The sequence below is a fragment of the Zalophus californianus genome, chromosome X (genome assembly GCF_009762305.2).
Source record: "Zalophus californianus isolate mZalCal1 chromosome X, mZalCal1.pri.v2, whole genome shotgun sequence".
Taxonomy (NCBI): Eukaryota; Metazoa; Chordata; class Mammalia; order Carnivora; family Otariidae; genus Zalophus; species Zalophus californianus.
The window spans coordinates 1,546,714-1,565,232 of NC_045612.1; the positions used below are offsets into that span (position 1 = coordinate 1,546,714).

At 42.5% G+C, this 18,519-nt stretch overlaps 1 pseudogene; it reads left to right on the plus strand.

Moving 5' to 3' along the window:
• Positions 1-552: 552 nt before the first annotated feature.
• Positions 553-18,474, plus strand: LOC113930551 (annotated as a pseudogene).
• Positions 18,475-18,519: the final 45 nt, after the last annotated feature.

The following is an 18,519-nucleotide window of genomic DNA, read 5'->3' on the forward strand; positions in this document are numbered from 1 at the left end:
CTCCAAGAAATCCTAGGTATTGCAATCTTCATTAGAACTAACAAGCAATATGGTTGTGAGCTTCAATCAGAAATACAGTGGAAGAAAGTCCAGTTCTTTTTTCATGAAAAAGTCCTGCTTAATTTGGGAGAAAATCCACTTTTTCTTAAGTTTGGAATAAAGTTTACCCACTTGTAGATGGGGCCTTTGTGTCATTCCCACTTCAGACACCAATGTAGACTGTTGTCACCAGCATGGTGACACAATTGATAGAGCAGGCGGCAAAGCGATCTGCCTGGCGGAGGTAGAACCTTCCCCGGCAGGATCATAACTTTGACATACCTCATCAGGACAAGATGAAAGGCACCAAAGAACCATATCATGAATGGAAAACGGCACATAACCACGGATGCAGTAATGTTTTCAAATAATGGGTGTTGTGAATAACTTTATGTCAATACCTTGGAAAATGCCTTTGAAATGAACAATTTCTTAGAAAAAGAAAAGGCAGAGAGTAATCAGAGCTTCTTCCAGGCATGCATCTGCCATTTTTTTGTGGACTTTACTCACAACATGACCCTCAAACGCCAGTCTTCGTTCCCGCCTCAAATGAAGGAACCAAGATTGCCTCTTGCCCCCAAGCTGGAGGAGACGTCGACCTCTCAGCACTTGCTGAAGGGAGAAAAGGAACAACAAGAAGCAATTGAACAGACTGATGAAGTACAAAAGGAAATAGACAGACTTAATGAACAAACCAGTGAGGAGATTTTGCAAGTAGAACAGAAATAAAACAAACTCTGCCAACCATCTTTTCAGGAGAGGTTGGACTTTACTACCAGAATTCCAAATTTGGGGGTAACAACATTTGTCAGTCATCCACAAGCGTCTGCACTGCTTGGGGAGGAGGGTGAAGAGGCGCTGCATCATTTGACAAGAGTTGACGTGACCGAATTTAAAGATATTAAATCAGAGTGCAGAATAGATTTTTTTATTGTGATGAAAGCCCTTAGTTCGAAAGTAAAGTTCTGGGTGACTGGGTGGCTCAGTTGGTTAAGCGACTGCCTTCAGCTCAGGTCATGATCTTGGAGTTCCAGGATCAAGTCCCGCATCGGGCTCCCTGCTCAGCGGGAGGGTCTGCTTCTCCCTCTGCCCCTCCCCCCTCTCATGCTCTCTCTCTCTCTCTCTCTCAAATAAATAAGTAAGTAAGTAAGTAAGTAAGTAAATAAATAAATGAATAAAATCTTTAAAAAAAAAGAAAATAAAGTTCTTTCCAAAGAATTTCATCTGAATGAGAGTGGTGATCCATCTTCAAAGTCCACTGAAGTCAAATGGAAATCTGAAAAGGATTTGACAAGAAACGTTCAAGTCAAACGCAGAATACAGCCAGCGGGAAGAGACAGCATGAGGAACCAGAGAGCTTCTTCACCTGGCTTCCTGACCATTCTGATGCAGGTGCGGATGAGTTAGGAGAGGTCATCAAAGATGATATTTGGTCAAATCCGTGACAGCACTACTTGGTTCCCGGTGTGGATGATGGAGGAGGGGAAGGAGAAGAAGGATTGGAAGACACTGATGAAGGGAGATGAGGATGAAGGTGCAGAAGATGAAGATGAGGATGTCGGGGGGAAGGAGAGGAGGAGGAAGGAGAAGCTGAGCAATGGAACACCGGTGGATTCCAACCTTCCTTTTTTAATGTTCTCTGGTCCCTGGGAGCAAGTTGCAGTCTTTTTTTTTTTTTTTCACTCCTCTTGTGCTACTTTGCCCTGTTTTTTGAAGTCTCTTTTCTCTCCCTCTATACCATGGTTCTCAAGTTATTTTGGGGGGAAACACCTTGAGAAAAGAATACCTACCCCTTTCTTTCCAAATTCATTTTTATCCCTTCCTGTCTCAACAAAAACTTTACGGAATCAACACTACTGTGTTCTGTGGGAAAAAAGAGAAGCCTTCCGCTCCCTTAGCAGAAGGAAGCTGGAAGCTGAAGGGTGGGAGGCCCCTGTGTAGTAGTGCCTAGAATTTTAGCTGTTTTCCTCCTTTCTCTGGATATTGGGCTCAGAGATTACACTGTGTCTCTACATGAATATGGACAGTTAGCATTTACCAACTTGTATCTGTCCACTTCCTATTGTTTAAAAAAAAAAGAAAAAGAACCTTAAAAATGTGGTTATAGAAGGTCAGCAGAGGGTGGGTTTGAGATATTTGCATGGGTTAAGTGGGTATTTTGACAACATGGCTTCTCCTCTGGCATGTTTAATTGTGATGTTGAATGAACATCCTTGCAATTGAAGATGACACTTTTATTTAATTTTTTATTTTGAAAAGATTTTATTTATTTATTTGAGAGAGAGGGAGAGAAACAGCACGAGAGGGGAGAGGGTCAGAAGGCGAAGCAGACTCCCTGCTAAGCGGGGAGCCCGATGTGGGACTCGATCCCGGGACTCCAGGATCATGACCTGAGCCGAAGGCAGTCGCCCAACCAACTGAGCCACCCAGGCGCCCTGTAGATGACACTTTTAAAATAAAATTCTCTCTTAAGAAACAAAACAGATGTGTGGCGCCTGGGTGGCTCAGCCAGTTGAGCATCTGACTCTGGATTTCGGCTCAGGTCGTGATCTCGGGGTCATGGGATGGGGCCTGCAATGGGCTCTGTGCTCAGTGGGGAGTCTGCTTGTCCCTCTCCCTCTGCTCTCTGCCCACCCCCATCACGCGTGCGTGCTCTCTCTCTAAAATAAATAAATAAATAAATAAATAAATAAATAAATAATAAAATACTTTTTGAAAAGAAAGAAACAAAACAGATGAACATAGGGGAAGGGAATAAAAAGAGAGGGAGGCAGGGGCGCCTGGGTGGCTCAGTCGTTAAGCATCTGCCTTCGGCTCAGGTCATGATCCCAGGGTCCTGGGATCGAACACCACATCGAACCCCACATGGGGCTCCCTGCTCGGCAGGAAACCTGCTTCTCCCTCTCCCACTCCCCCTGCTTGTGTTCCTTCTCTCGTTGTGTCTCTATCAAATAAAGAAAATCTTAAAAAAAAAAGAGAGAGAGAGAGGGAGGGAGGCAAACCATGAAAGACTCTTTTTTTTTTTTTTAAGATTTTATTTATTTATTTGAGAGATAGAGAGAGCATGAGAGGGGAGAGGGCCAGAGGGAGAAGCAGACTCCCTGGTGAGCGGGGAGCACAATGTGGGACTCGATCCCGGGACTCCAGGATCATGACCTGAGCCGAAGGCAGTCGCTTAACCAACTGAGCCACCCAGGCGCCCCCATGAAAGACTCTTAAGGATAGAGAACAAACTGAGGGTTGCTGGAGGGCAAGTGGGTGAAAGATGGGTTAAATGTGTGATGGGTATTAAGGAGGGCACTTGTTGTGATGAGCACTGGGTGTTGTATATAAGCGATGAATCACTAAATTCTATTCCTGAAACCAATATTACACTATATGTGAACTAACTAGAATTTAAATAAAAACTTAAAAATAAAGAAAGAAAATAAAATTCTCTCCTAATGATGACTTGAGCCCTGCTACTCAATGGGAGAATCAGCAGAACCTGTAGAATCTTACTTGGAATTGACCTCTATTGTAATTTCGTTCCTGTTTATTTTTAAATTTTCTTTTTGTTTCACTGGGAAGAAAAGATGATGCTCAGTTTTAAACATTAAAACGTACAAGTTGCCTAGTTACAATAAAACTAAATATGTACACACACACAACACACAAAGAAAAGGCAGAAACCATAAATAGTCATATAATCATAAAATATTTTTATTGGTAATCAAATATCCCCCCTATAGCAAACTCCAGGCCCAGATGACTTAATCAGCAAGAGCTACCAAATATTCAAGAACAAATGGTTCTACTTTTATATACATTCTCCCGGAGAATAACAAAAGAGGATATACTTTTGTTAGAAGGCAAACATAAACTTGGCACCAAAACTGTTAAAGACATTATAAGAAGGAAAATTATTGGCCAAGCTCACTTATGAGCATAGATGCAGATGAGCAGGGCAAAATATTAGCCGTATATAAAGATGATCATACGTAGTGACCAAGTTGCATTTATCTTAGGAGTGCGAAGTTGGTTTAACAATAGAAAATAATTTATTGTAATTAACCACATTAATACGTTAAAGAAGAAAAGTTATGGGATCATCACAATAGGTGCAAAAAAGGCATACAATAAAATTCAACATCCATTCATACATAATTAAAAAGAAAACTCAGGAAACTGGGAATTAAAGTGAGCTTCCTTAACAAAAGCCTTGTAAAAATAATTATAGTCACCACCACATTTAATGGTAAAATGTTGAAAGCTTTCCCTGGAGATCAGAAATCAGAAAAGGATGCTCATTGTCATCACCACTTTTGTCAACATTGTCATGTTGGTCCCAGTTTGTGCAGCGGGGCAAGAAAAATAAGCAAAAGCTAAAGGCAAGAAAAGACTGTCATTATTCACAGGTGATTTGATGTGTACTATGAAATACCAAAGAATCTAGAGATAAATCATTACAGTTATTAAGAGAGTTTAACAAGGTTGCTGGATATAAAATCCATATATAAAAATTATTTATATTTCTATCAGCAGTGAACAGTTCAAAAATGAAATTTTAAAAATTAATATACCATTTGCAATAACATTTTAAAAAATACAAAATACCTAGGAATACATTTATAAAAGATTTGCAGGCCTTTTGTGGAGGAAATTATAAAACTTTAATGAGAGACGTTAAAGAAGATCTAAATAAGTGTCTGGGTTGGAAGACTCGATACTGTTTCCCCAGATTGACTTGCAGATTCAGTGCAATACCTATCAAGATCATAATACAACTCACGATTCTAAAATTTCTGAATTTCTGTGGAAATGCATAGCCCCAAGAATAGAAGAAGCACTCTTGAAGATGAAGGGCAAGGGGAAAGACTTGCTGTTTCAGATTTGGAGCATATTCTAGAGTTGTGGAACTTAATGCAGTGTAGTTTGGTGCGGGGACAGACAAATAGAGCAGTTGGGCTGAATAGAAAGCCTAGAAATAGGGCCCTTTCTTATGTGGACTCATACACGACAGAGGCGGCATTTAGGGCTGTGGGAAGAGGAAGAACCAATGAATGAATTGGGGCAGGACAGCTGCGTTCATATGGAGATTGAAATGAAATGAAACTGTACCTCTATATCACACCATATACAAAAATCAATTTCACATAGATTAGAAACATAAAGAGGAAGGGCAAAACTGTAACTCTTTTAGAGAAAAATATGTGGGAATATCTTCATTGCTAGGAGTAAGCAATGTTTGTATACAAGAGACAAAAGCACTAAGCACAAAGGAAAAGATTGAGAACTGGTGTACATTACAATCAAGTATTTGGATTCATCAAAAATATCATAAAGAGAACGAAAAGCTACAAAGGACTCATATATAAACGCAGAAAGAATTCCAATTTAGTAAGAAAAAGCCCAACAACTCCATAGAAAAATGGGCAAGAGGCTTGAATGGGCACCTCACAAAAGCCGAACTTTTCATAAATGTATGAAAAGGTGCTCAATCATAATAGTAATCAGGGAAGTGGAGAATCAATGCACAATAATATACCACTACACATCTACAAGATAGGCAAGAATTAAAAATCCCAGCTCTGACAGTACCAACTGTTGGTAAGGACGTGAGGTAATGAATGCTCAGACGTTGCTGGTGGAACTGTAACTTGGTACAATCACTTTGAGAAGCCGATTGGCATTATCTGCTCAGACTGAACACACACATATCGTGTGCCCCGGGTGGACGGAATGCACGCATGCACACAGGCTCCAAGAAGAATGTTCATGGTAGAACGTTTGGCTCTCCTTAATAAGCAAAAACTGGAAACCCCCCAAATGCCCAACAATACTAGAATGGATAAATAAGCTGTGGTATATTCATACATTGAAATATCATACAGGAATGCAAATGAATGAACTGTAGCTATATTTAATAACAGAAACATAATGGTTAGTGGAAAGAGAGAAACAAACTCAGACTGCATTATTCCATTCAAAATAGGCCAGACTAAACCCTTGTTTGGGGAAGCTCCTTTAGGTGGTAAAATTTTTTTTTTTTTTAGATTTTATTTATTTATGTGAGAGAGAAAAAGAGACAGAGACAGCAACAGAGAACACAAGCCAGGAGGAGAGGGAGAAGCAGGCTCCCCGCTGAGCAGGGAGCCCTGAGGGGCTCGATCCCAGGACCTTGAGATCATGACCTGAGCCAAAGGCAGACACCCAACTGACTGAGCCACCCAGGCGCCCCTAGGTGGTAAAATTCTAAAGAAAAATGAGGAAATGACGATGACAACAGTGAAAGCAGGAGTGACAGCCAGCAGCTGAGGAAGGGCACCTGGCAATGTTGATGCAGAATTGTCCTTTAGATTGTACAATATACTTGAAGCACTTTATTTCAAACAGCTTTTTTTTTAAAGATTTATTTCTTCATTTTAGAGAGGGAGAGAAGGGGGAGGGCCAGAGGGAGATGGAGAGAGAAGAATCCCAAGCAGACACCCTGCTGAGTGTGGAGCCCGATGCAGGGCTCCATCCCTCAACCCTGAGATCAAGACCTGAGCCAAAATCAAGAGTCGGACGGTCAACCGACTGAGCCACCCAGGCGCCCCTCAAATAGCTTTATTCGGGTATAACTTACATACATCCAAGTGTAGTGTTTAAGGTATACAATTTGGGGGGCACCTAGGTGTCTCAGTCAGTTAAGTGTCTGACTCTTGATCTCAGCTCAGGTCTTGATTTCAGGGTTGTGAGTTCAAGCCCCACATAAAAAAATAATAGAATATAAAGTATACAATTTGGCACATTTTGACACATGTATAATCCTGTAAAACCACCACAATCAAGATCATGAACATAGCCATCACCCTCAAAAGAATCTTCATGCCCCTCCGTAAATCCCCTCTCCCACCAGTCCCTAGGGCCCAATCCTCAGGCAACACTGATCTGCTTTCTATCACTACATGTTCATTTGCCTTTTCTAGGGTTCTATATAAACGGAATCATGCAGTGTAGACTCTTTTTCTGCCTAGCTTCTTTCACTCAGTGGGATGACTCTGAGCTTGCCCTAGAGTAGAATTCCCTCTCGTGGATGTACCGCACGATGCTTCCCATTCATTCTCTGAAGGACATTTGCCTTGTTGCACCTGGCGAGGGCACTAAAACGCTACCTGGAATGGGGAGAGCTTGTGAATGTTTCCTGCCTATGTGCTCAGAACGGACATCCCTTCCTCCGCACCCCGATCCAAGCCTCCAGGCGGGTGTTAGAAGTATCTTCTCCAGAGAATTGGGCTGAGACCGAGCCCAGCCCATGGGTGACAACAGACCCTCTCCAAGGTACGTGCTTCTAGATGCTCGAGGAAAATCATTACCAACGTGGGATTCCATAAGTAGTCAAATTATCACTTGTATCTAAAGGCAGAATACAGACTTTGTCAGACAGGAAGTTCTCAAAAATTTCTCTCCTGCACGCTCTTTCTTAGGGAACTGCTGGAGAATATGCCCCTCCCTCAAAAAACTGTGGGTAAACACAACAAAAAAGGACAAGGGCCACAGGGACACAAGTTTCAACAGAGGGAGGAGAGAGGGAAAGGAGTCTAAGGAGGAGGGTCCGGCCTGACTCCAGGTTCCAGATTTGGGGGCAGCCAGTCTGGATCGGAAAAGTGTGACATAAAAGACAGACACGTGCAGCCCTTGGTCCCCATCCCAGCCTTGCCAGATGCCCACCTGGGGAACCCTGTTTCCCAGTAGTCTCTCATGACCTTGCCCACTGGCTTCCCCGGAAGGGAACTCCCAGGGAAGCTGAGGCCAGACCCCGGCCCAGAAGCTCTGTTCAGCTTCTCTTTTCTGGGGGGAACTTGACTCTTCAAGTGATGAGGTTGCCCTCTCCTTAGCCATCACTCAGGGTTGTTTGTTTTTTTTTTTAAAGATTTATTTATTTGAGGGAGTAAGCAAGAGTGGGAGGGGCAGAGGGAGGGGGGAATCTCAAGCAGACTCTGAGCTGAGTGTGGAGCCTGACGCGGGGCTCAATCCCACGACCCTGAGATCGTGACCTGAGCTGAAACCAAGAGTCAGACACTTAACCGACTGCGCCACCCAGGAGCCCCCAATACTCAGATCTTATATACATCACCTTTCTCGTGCATTTATACAAAGCGAGCTTTCCCTGTCACCCTGTCTAAACTTGCAACCCTCCCACTGTGCATCATTCCAGACTGGAGCTAGTGATGAAATCTGACAAAGATGCCATTTCCTTCTTGACACTGATAACAATGGCGATAGAGGTGCTGGTGTGTTTTGGGAATTTCTCTGTCAGGTCAACAGACATTTGAGTGCTGACTGTAGCCCAGGCACTTTTCAGGCACCGGATAGAGCAGAGAACAAGGTGCAGCCCTGTCCTCATGGCGCTCACCTTTACAGTGGGGGAGACAAAAGCTAACACTGGGGAGAAATAGGTGCCCAGAAGGGAAGCAGAACCAAGGCACAGAGCAGGACAGCACCACTGCTATTTAAGGTATGGTACATAGCTTTCTAACTACGTATGACGTAGTTAGAAAACAAATGGCACAGATTATAGTTTTAGCGAACTATAGTTTAGCGAACTAGCGAAGTTTGTACATTTCCTGTGTATTTTGATGTTTTGATATCCTAAAAAAAACTTTTGGGACACCTAGGTGGCTCAGTGAGTTAAGCGGCTGCCTTCGGCTCAGGTCATGATCCTGGGGTCCTGGGATCGAGCCCCGCGTTGGGCTCCATGCTCACTGGGGAGCCTGCTTCTCCCTCAGCCTGCAGCTCCCCCTGCTCGTACTCTCTCTCTTTTTCTAATAAATAAACAAAATCTTTAAAAAAAACCCACAACTTTCTGGCTGGGGAGAGACTGCCCTTCCCAGGGCCCAGGAGCATGTCTCTGATACACAAACTAATCAATCCAGTTCAAGACCTCCTACGGCGTAGGAGGCAATATTCCTCTGCCTTAATCATCCCAGGGTCAGGTGTCAGGCAACTAGAGACACCCCGTAGCCTAAAGCCCACTAAGATTATTTAAACTAGTTAACCCTAAACTGCTTCCCCTGTCCTGCCTTGCCTTTCTCGTGGAAACTGCAGTAAAGTTTCTGGCCTAAACCTTCCCCTTACTCCTGTTGTCTGCCTCCTGACCACCCTGGGGTGTCCCCATGTAGCCCCACGTGGCATGTGTCCTGTCTCTAAGACCTATGAGTGTAATAGACTTTGTTTTTCTTAGCCTCTCTTCCGTCTTCTCTTGTGGTTGCACCTGACTGATCATCCCATAAAAAAATACAAAACACCAACTTGTGTCTTTCTCTTTGTTTTGCCCCAAGAATAAGACTGTTATATTTCTGCCCATTTCATCACGTATGTCCAGCAAATTGTGCTTCCTCTGCCCAAATGAAATACTGCTCTGTTCGGGAAGATTCATTACAGTGACTTCTTTATTGCAAAGTGCTCTCCCTATTGACATGAACAGATACTTCTTGGGTGCCATTTAATATTCTTTGAATTCTCCTTTGTCACACACCAATATTACTTTTTCCGTTGATATAGAAAGGAGGCAGCTGAGAGCAGACATGTCTATGAAGAGTTCAGCCAGTGCACAGGCTGTTCAAATTAACTGGCACATCTAAGGGATAAACCAATGAGCCGTGGGTTCGAGTGGCCGGCCCGTGCGGTATAGGTAGGCCAAGGGGTATAGTCAGTAACAGGTTCAGGTGGAATCATCCCATTTTGTAAATGAGTGATCGTCTGAAACCCATGCCAAAATGCTTGCTGCCAAACGCTAGCCAACCCAGACACTTGGAGTGGCAGCGCTCTGAAGACTAACAGTGAACATGAAATCCACAAAGACCAGGAACTGTGAGAAACAGAGCCACGAGGGTACAGAAATAAAACTCGGAGAATGAGACCAAGGATGGAGAGAGAAAAGAGGTGGGAGAAAGTTCAAGCGGGCTGATTTCCTTATCTCTCAACAAAAATTGCTCTTATCAGTAGATATTGTTCAGTGGGTTTCCTAAGGCTGGAGAAGCTCAGGGAGAAGACCTGGAATCAAGGAGGGCCTCTCAGTGGGAGCTCCAGCCTTAGGGGTGGCAGCGACTTCCTACCTGGACGGATCTCCAAGCTGCCTCCCCAGCAAGCTCTCAGTAGTCCTAGGTGCCGGTGCCCCTTTCCTGGCATTCAATGCCCTCGGTTGACATAGTTCCTGTTTTCCTGGGAGGACCTTAATGAATAAAATAGCCAGTTTGAGACCACAACAAGGAACAGCCCATGGCGGCGTCATGGCAGAGGGAAGTGAGACATGCACCACTGACCAAATCTTAAGCCAGAAAGAGTCCTGAAGAAATTTCAAAAAATAGAAAAGAATACAGAACACGTTCTTGGAATAGAATGTTGACGACTAAAATGGAAAACAAAACAAAAACCTACCTTTAGAATTTAAATCTCCCTTTAAAAAAACCTTTGGTTAAAAAAGTCTGAGAAAAGAATTGCAGAATATCTAGAAAATAGGAATGATGAGAACAGAAAGTACTGAGTTGGAACACAGAGAAACCAGAGAACTAGTAAATGTCTCAAAACTGGTTCTTTGAGAACCCAAAAACAAGACCAAAAGATAAAACAGTAGCTAACCTAAGCAAGGGGAAAAAAGAACCAAAAGAAAACAAAATGAAAAGCCCAAACTGGGAAATAACAGAAGTGGCCATAAGTCTCCCAGGGTCACAAACAACTTGTGATATAGGCAACAGAAAAAGTAATTATGGTGGGGGAACCCTTAACCACAGAGAAAGTTCTCATGAAGAGATCCCTGATGCCTGATTGAGCTACTGCCACTGTTTCAGATGTCACCTCCAGACACAATCCTGTCCAGGAGGAGCAGAAGGCCTGTGGCTTAACAGAAGCCCCTGGAGGAGGGGCGCCTGGGTGGCTCAGTTGGTTAAGCGACTGCCTTCGGCTCAGGTCATGATCCTGGAGTCCCGGGATCGAGTCCCGCATCGGGCTCCCTGCTTGGCGGGGAGTCTGCTTCTCCCTCTGACCATTCCCCCTCTCATGTGCTCTCTCTCTCTCTCATTCTAATAAATAAATAAAATCTTAAAAAAAAAAAAAAGAAGCCCCTGGAGGACATCCCTGAACTTAACACTGGCTAGAGCTAGGTCACTGGCCACCACAGTTTCCCACAGTAGGATTTCTTCCTGAATCACGCAAGAAGAGGGGGAGCCGTGGGGCATCTGGGTGGCTCAGTAGGTTAAGCATCCGACTCTTGATTTCAGCTCAGGTCATGATCTCAGGATCCTGAGATCAAGTCCTGCGTCAGTCTCTACATTGGGCGTGGAGCCTACTTGAGATTTTCTGTCTCTCCCTCTCCCTCTGCCCCTCCCACTCCCTTTCTAAAAAAAAAAGGGGGGGGGAGCCAGAATCTGAGAAGGGCTATGCAAACAGGGTGAAACTGGGATCTGTCCTGACTGTGTCTGGGTCTCTTCAGGGTTATACTCAGTTCCATTGATCATTTGCCTCTTTCAGTACCAAAGTTGTGTTATATTCATTTCAGAATGTGTTTGGATATCTGGTAAGGCAGTCTTCTCTTGAGTCAACAGTTTCTTGGCCCATCTTGTGCATTTACTCTGATGAACCCTAGAATCATATTCTTAAGTTCCATGACATTCAGGTAGGGAAAAAATGGATATTGCCTATTGGGACCCTTCAATCTCCAATGTTTCTGTTCCCCTTTCCTCCACTCTCTCACTTCTTAGAGATTATCTTTTCCTCTTTATCAGGATGAGATGTAAATGTTGACTCCCACAGTTCAAAAGTCAAGTGAAGCTGCTATCGAGTGGTCAAAGATACATTACTATTGAAAGTTAGGGCGTCTGTGTGGTTCAGTCGGTTAAGCGTCAGCCTTCAGCTCAGGTTATGATCTCGGGGTCCTGGGATCAAGCCCCACATCGGGCTCCTTGCCCGGGGGTGGGGGTGGAGGCGAGGTCTGCTTCTCCCTCTCCCTCTGCCTCTCCCCCTGCTTGTGCTTTCTCTCTCTCCCTCTCAAATAAATAAATGAAATAAAAAAAATAAAGTTAATAGAAGAAGTTCGAGTGTAATATTTATACTTACAAACAACTAAAGATAACAGTATGAATATCAAATATGGTGTGGCAGGGGTCCCTAAGACCACCCTCAGGAGCACCCAGGCCTGCTGAGTTAACCCTTCACTATATATAAGGAGAAGAGGGCTGTGTCCCTTCCTGCAACAAAAACCTATCCCTCCATGTTCTGTGTATATAAACAAGTTTTCTACAAGTTGAAAACCAAAGACACAAATGTGGGTTATATTTATATAAATATTTTTTGATGCCAGATCAAGAAGATACATGCTAGGATTACATTTCCTTCATATAGCTTGAATTTGATGAACCCTAGGCCATTGGGAAAGAGAGTTGTTTTGGCATCAAGGTCCAGAGGATTCTCTCTTCTTGTGCACAATCAGTTGGTAAAACTATAATATATTTTACTTTCTTTCCCATTTTGATCATAAATTCCTCATCAGTTCTTTCTTTCCTGTTTCTAGTTGCTTTTCCTTATTTTCTTGTACTAATTAACCATCATCGCATTCAATTTCCTTCAAGCTCCCAATCGCGCCATCTCATATGTTGAGTTCACAAACACATGCCCTTTCTTTTTTGAATTCTTGGAGTCCTCTCTCCCAGAGCCTGCCATTCTCCTACTTCAATCTGCACTGATTGCCAATCAGGCCTTCTGCCCAGTTGGCATCCCTGGTATTTCCTATCACTGAGCTCCTGGATTAGATCCACTGTTTTGTGGATCCCACGTTTTCCTTTTTCTTGGCGTTCACCCTTGATTTGCTGGAGAACATCCTCAAGTAGTTTCCTAAGAAAGTATATGTGAGAGGTAAATTTTCTTAGCTCTTGCATATCTAAAAATATTTTAATTCCATTGTCATACTTGTTGGATATTTTGGCTGGTGTAGAATCTGAATTGAAAATCATTTTCTCTTAGAATTTTGAAAGCATTGCCTTATTATCTTTTTTTAAAAAGATTTTATTTATTTATTTGAGAGAAAGGGAGACCACAAGCAGGGAAGAGAGGCAGAGGGACAGGGAGAAGCAGACCCCCCGCTGAGCAGGCAGCAGGTCACAGGGTTCGATCACAGCACCCTGGGATCACGACCCAAGAAGAAGACAGACGCTTAACTGACTGAGTCACCAATGTGCCCCACCCTATTATCTTTTATTGTTGCCCTATTATCTTTTATCATCCAGTGTTGTTATGAAGTCTGATGCTACTTATTCTGATTCCTGTTCTTTTTTCTCACTTTTATTTTTCAAGAACTCTTGTTAATTGCTTACTGGACTTCCTAGATTGTTTTTCCCAGTCCTTATATTTCCGCTTATTTTTTGTCTGTATTGTTTTGTTCTATTTCCTAGCAGACTTCTTCAGTTTGCCTTTCAATATTTCTATTGGAATTTGAACTTCAATAATCACATTTAATTTCCAATAATTCTTTCTTTTTCTCCACTCCTTTTGCATAATATTCTATTCTTGTTTTGTGGATACAGTATTTTCTTTTAGTTCTCTGAATATGCTAATTAAATTAAAATTTTCTTTCCATATGTTCCCTGCATTTTCTGGAATTCCTCCAAGTTCATTTTTTCCTATAGGTTATACTTGATTATTTTTAATGTTGAAGACCTTCTTCAAATTTCTGATAATCCTTAGTGGCTTTTTATATTTGATAAAGAAAGGCTGGATAGCTATTGTGGATTTAATCTGCTTTAGGGCAAATAGGTCTGTTTTCCTGCTATGACTCTTCTGTGTAGGGCAGGGAACTAAAGAACAGAGTTCACATTCTGCAAATGTTAGAACGAGGAGAAAATTGTTCAGGAATTGCCAATATCCATGCTGGAAACTAGCTCTCTATAGACATTTCATTCCATTTCTTTAGAGAACTGTCAGGTATTTTTCTTGCAGGCCTGCACCAGCTGCCAGCTCAGCTATCTGGTAGAGGAGAGGAGGCTCCAACTATTGCAGTCATTCTGTATTGGGGTCTTCAGTTAATTCCCATGTGTTTGGTCCCATGTAGTTCTATTGCCTTCCATCACATGCCTGCTGATTCTGAGCCTACTCTCTGGTCTTATACCTGGCAAACCGACTCCCACTTCCTCAGTAGTTCCCTTATCAAATGTTCCAGGCTAGAATTTTCCCACCTATTTTATTCAACTAATTCCTGCCTGCTTTCCAAAAAATTGTTGAAATCTGTCCTTTGAGGATAACCTCCCATTTTCACCACATTTTCTTTACTTTGATGGGTTTATTTCTTTCTGTTATTATCTGAGATGCTAGTTCTACAACTCTGGACCGTCCATTTTGCCCTTCTCATTTTCCATTGTCATTTTGGATGTGCTTTTCTAAAAATATATATATATATTCCTATCAGTCCAAGGGATTTTTATTTTTTTAAAAATATTTTATTTATTTTTTGACAGAGAGACAGCGAGAGAGGGAACACAAGCAAGGGGAGTGGGAGAGGGAGAAGCAGGCTTCCTGCGGAGCAGGGAGCCCGATGCGGGGCTCAATCCCAGGACCCTGGGACCATGACCTGAGCCGAAGGCAGATGCTTAACAACTGAGCCACCCAGGCACCCCTGTCCAAGGGATTTTTAGACAGATGGATTAGGAGTTGGTGCTCTGTCATATTGATAAAATCCTTCCGGTTGTTGGTTTTCTGTCAATTGCTATTCATACTATATTTTCCTGTGTGTCTTTTTTTAAAGATTTTATTTATCTATTAGAGAGAGAGGGAGAGAGCACAAGAGGGGGAGAGGCAGAGGGAGAGGGAGAAGCAGACTCCCCCCTGAGCAGAGAGCTTGAGGCAGGGCTGGATCCCAGGACCCCAAGACCATGAACTGAGCCAAAGGCAGACACTTAACAGACTGAGCTACCCAGGTGCCCCTATTTTCCTGGTTTTTATCTTTTACAGTCTGCATTTTAAGGGGACCCATTTAAAAAATATTATACCCCATCTTTTAAAAATGACACATCTTTTAAAAAAGATTTCATTTATTTATTTGACAGAGAGAGAAAAAGCGAGAGAAGGAACACAAGCAGGGGGAGTGGGAGAGGGAGAAGCAGGCTTCCCGCTGAGCAGGGAGCCCGATGTAGGGCTCGATCCCAGGACCCTGGGATCATGACCTGAGCCCAAGGCAGACACTTAACCGACTGAGCCACCCAGGCGCCCCTAAATGACACATTTTTAATTCTACTAGTGAATACTTTAAACTCTAGTATATTTTTCTACTTTTCAATGGCAAAAGTGAAATTGTATTAAGTCCTGTTTAGTCAAACTAAGGAATTTAGCAAGATCCCCCTCATTGGTTTTCTCTTTAAAAAATGTCTTGACTTCTAGGGGCGCCTGGGTGGCTCAGTCGTTAAGCGTCTGCCTTCGGCTCAGGTCATGATCCTAGGGTCCTGGCATGGAGCCCTGCATCAGGCTCCTTGCTCAGAGGGAAGCCTGCCTCCCCCTCTCCCACTCCCTCTGCTTGTGTTCCCTCTCTCCCCGTGTCTCTCTCTCTGTCAAATAAATAAAATCTTAAAAAAAAAATGTCTTGACTTCTAGTCTTGTACACTTACTCTTCCCAATCTAGAATTAACTTGTTACAGTCCACAAAAAATCCTTAATTTTGACTTGGGGAAAAAAATTTCCAGATTAATTTATGAAGAATTGACATTTTTATTATGTAACTCTTTCCTTCCAGGAATGTGGTAATTTCTTTTTCTTTCTTTCTTTTTCTTCCTTTCTTTCTTTCCTTTTAGGTCTTCTTTTATGTTTTTCGGTCAAGTTTTATAGGTTTTAAATATAGGTTTTTGGCATTTCTTAAGTTTATTCCCAGCCATTTTATATTTTTTGTAGCCAGAGTGAGTTGAATCTTTTTTTTATTATTACATTTTCCAGCTTTTTATTACTGGCTATATCTATATGTCTGCATCCTAAAAGCCAGGGAATTGGTCTTTCTCTACTGGGTCTAATGGGTTCTTCTCATGATGAAACTCCAAGGATGAGGTTTAAAAGAGAATCAGAGGAGGATACATGTGTTTTATTTTACATGAATGATGTTGCACCATAGATCTTGTTCTGTTTCTTACTTTGTTCCCACTTAACATCATTAAATATGATGTTTGCTCTAAGTTTTGTAATAGATACCTTTGATCAGATTGAGGAGGCTCCCTTCTATTCATAGCTCTCTAAGTTGTTTGTTTTTCTCATAAGTAGGTGTTGTATTTTATTAAACACTTTTCCTGCATCTATTGTAATAATCATATAATTTGTTCCCCTTAAATCTGTTAAGGTTGATTTTCTAATTTTATTTATTTATTTTTAAAGATTTTATTTATTTATTTGACAGAGAGAGAGAGAACACAAGTGGGCAGAGCAGCAGCAGAGGGAAAGGGAGAAGCAGGCTCTCCACCGAGCAGGGAGCCCAACGTAGGGCTCGATCCCAGGACCCCGGGATCATGACCTGAGCCGAAGGCAGATGCTTAACTGACTGAGCCACCCAGGCACTCCTGATTTTCTAAATTTTTTTAAAGATTTTATTTATTTATTTGACAGAGAGAGACACAGTGAGAGAGGGAACACAAGCAGGGGGAGTGGGAGAGGGAGAAGCAGGCTTCCTGCAGAGCAGGGAGCCTGATGTGGGGCTCCATCCCAGGACCCTGGGATCATGACCTGAGCCGAGGGCAGACGCTTAACGACTGAGCCACCCAGGCGCCCCCTTGATTTTCTAATTTTAAACCATCCTTGCATTCTTAGTAAAAATTTCAATTTGGTTATGATATCTAATTATAATCTGCTAGATTCAGTTTATTTGTCTAGAATTTTTACATCTATTTACTTATCCTATGGCACACTTTCATTGGCTCATTATAGTAGTTCTCTTATGCTCAGAAAATAAGTTTGGAGAGGTTTTTTTCTGTGTATGGTTGGAATTACCCATTCATTAATAATTTGGTATAATTCATCTGTAAAGCTCTCTGAGCCTTTTTCTTTTTCTTTTTTTTTTTGGCAGGTGGTAGATTTTTAAAATACATAGTCAGATGGGAGCCCTGGGTGGCTCAGCCGGTTAAGCGTCTGCCTTCAGCTCAGGTCATGATCCCAGGGTCCTGGGATCAAGTCCCTCATTGGGCTCCTTGCTCAGCGGGGAGCCTGCTTCTCCCTCTGCCTGCTGCTCCCCCTGCTCATGCGCCTGTTCTCTCTCTCTGACAAATAAGTAAATAAAATATTTTAAAAAATACATAGTCAATTTCTTTGCGGTCATAGAGGGTCTATCCAGCTTTTATGTTTCTAGGATCAGTTTTGGTAAGCTGTGCTTTTCTACGAATTTGTTCATTTTGTTTATGTTTTCCAATTTTCTGACATACAGTTGTTTATAATGTCCTTTTTAAAAATTTATGTTTTATCTACTATTGTATAATCTCTTGTATCCATGGTTGCATCTCTTTTTCATTTCTAATATAATTTGTCTTTCCTCTCTTTATATTTAGGTTGTTAAAGGGCTGGCTTTTGTTTTTTAGCTTTTCAAAGAATCAGCTTTTGATGTTCCAATCCTATCATTTGTTTCTGTTTCATCATTTTCTACTCATCCTTATTTTTCTTCTATTTTCTCCAGGTTTACTCTGCTGTTTCTTTTATAGCTTTTTTTTTTTTTTTAGATTTTATTTACTTATTTGAGGGAGAGAGAGCAAGAGAGTGCGCGCAAGCAAGCACGAGCAGGGGGAGGAGCAGAGGGACAAGCAGACTCCCTGCTGAGCAGGGAGCCCGACGTGGGGCTCTATCCCAGGACCCTGGGATCATGACCTGAGCTGAAGTCAGACGTTTAACCGACTGAGCCACCCAGGCGCCCCTCTTTTATAGCTTCTTGAGTTGGATGCTCAACTTGTTGACTTGTTAACCCAAACGCCTACTCAACACCTCCACTTGCACATCTAATAGGCACCCCAAGCTTAACATGGTCGAAACAGAACTCTTGATATGTACCTCTAAAAATGTGCTTTTCCTTCAGTTTTTCCCATTATAGTGAAAGGCACCGATTCATTCAGTTGCTCAGTGAAAAACTCAGGAATCATCTTTGTTTCTCCTCTTTCTCTATACATCCAATCTTTTCTGCTCAATTTTTGAAAATACAGATTGAGTGTCACAACATCTCAGAACCTCCACTGCTACCACCCTAGTTAATGCCACTGTCACCTCTCTTAGACTGTTGTCAGGGTCTCCTGATTGGGCTTTTGTTCCTAGTTTTGTTCCTCCACGGGCAGTCCTCCACACTGCACCTACAACATGGATCTGATGATGTTAACTCTCAGTGCAAAATCCTCCGAGGACTTCTCATCCCAGAAGAAGCTCCCAGTTCCCATGGTGGCTCTAGCTGCCTCTCCAACCGCACACCCTACTATTCTCTAGCGACGGAAGCTTTCTTCCCAACATGCCAGGCATAGTATCACCTCA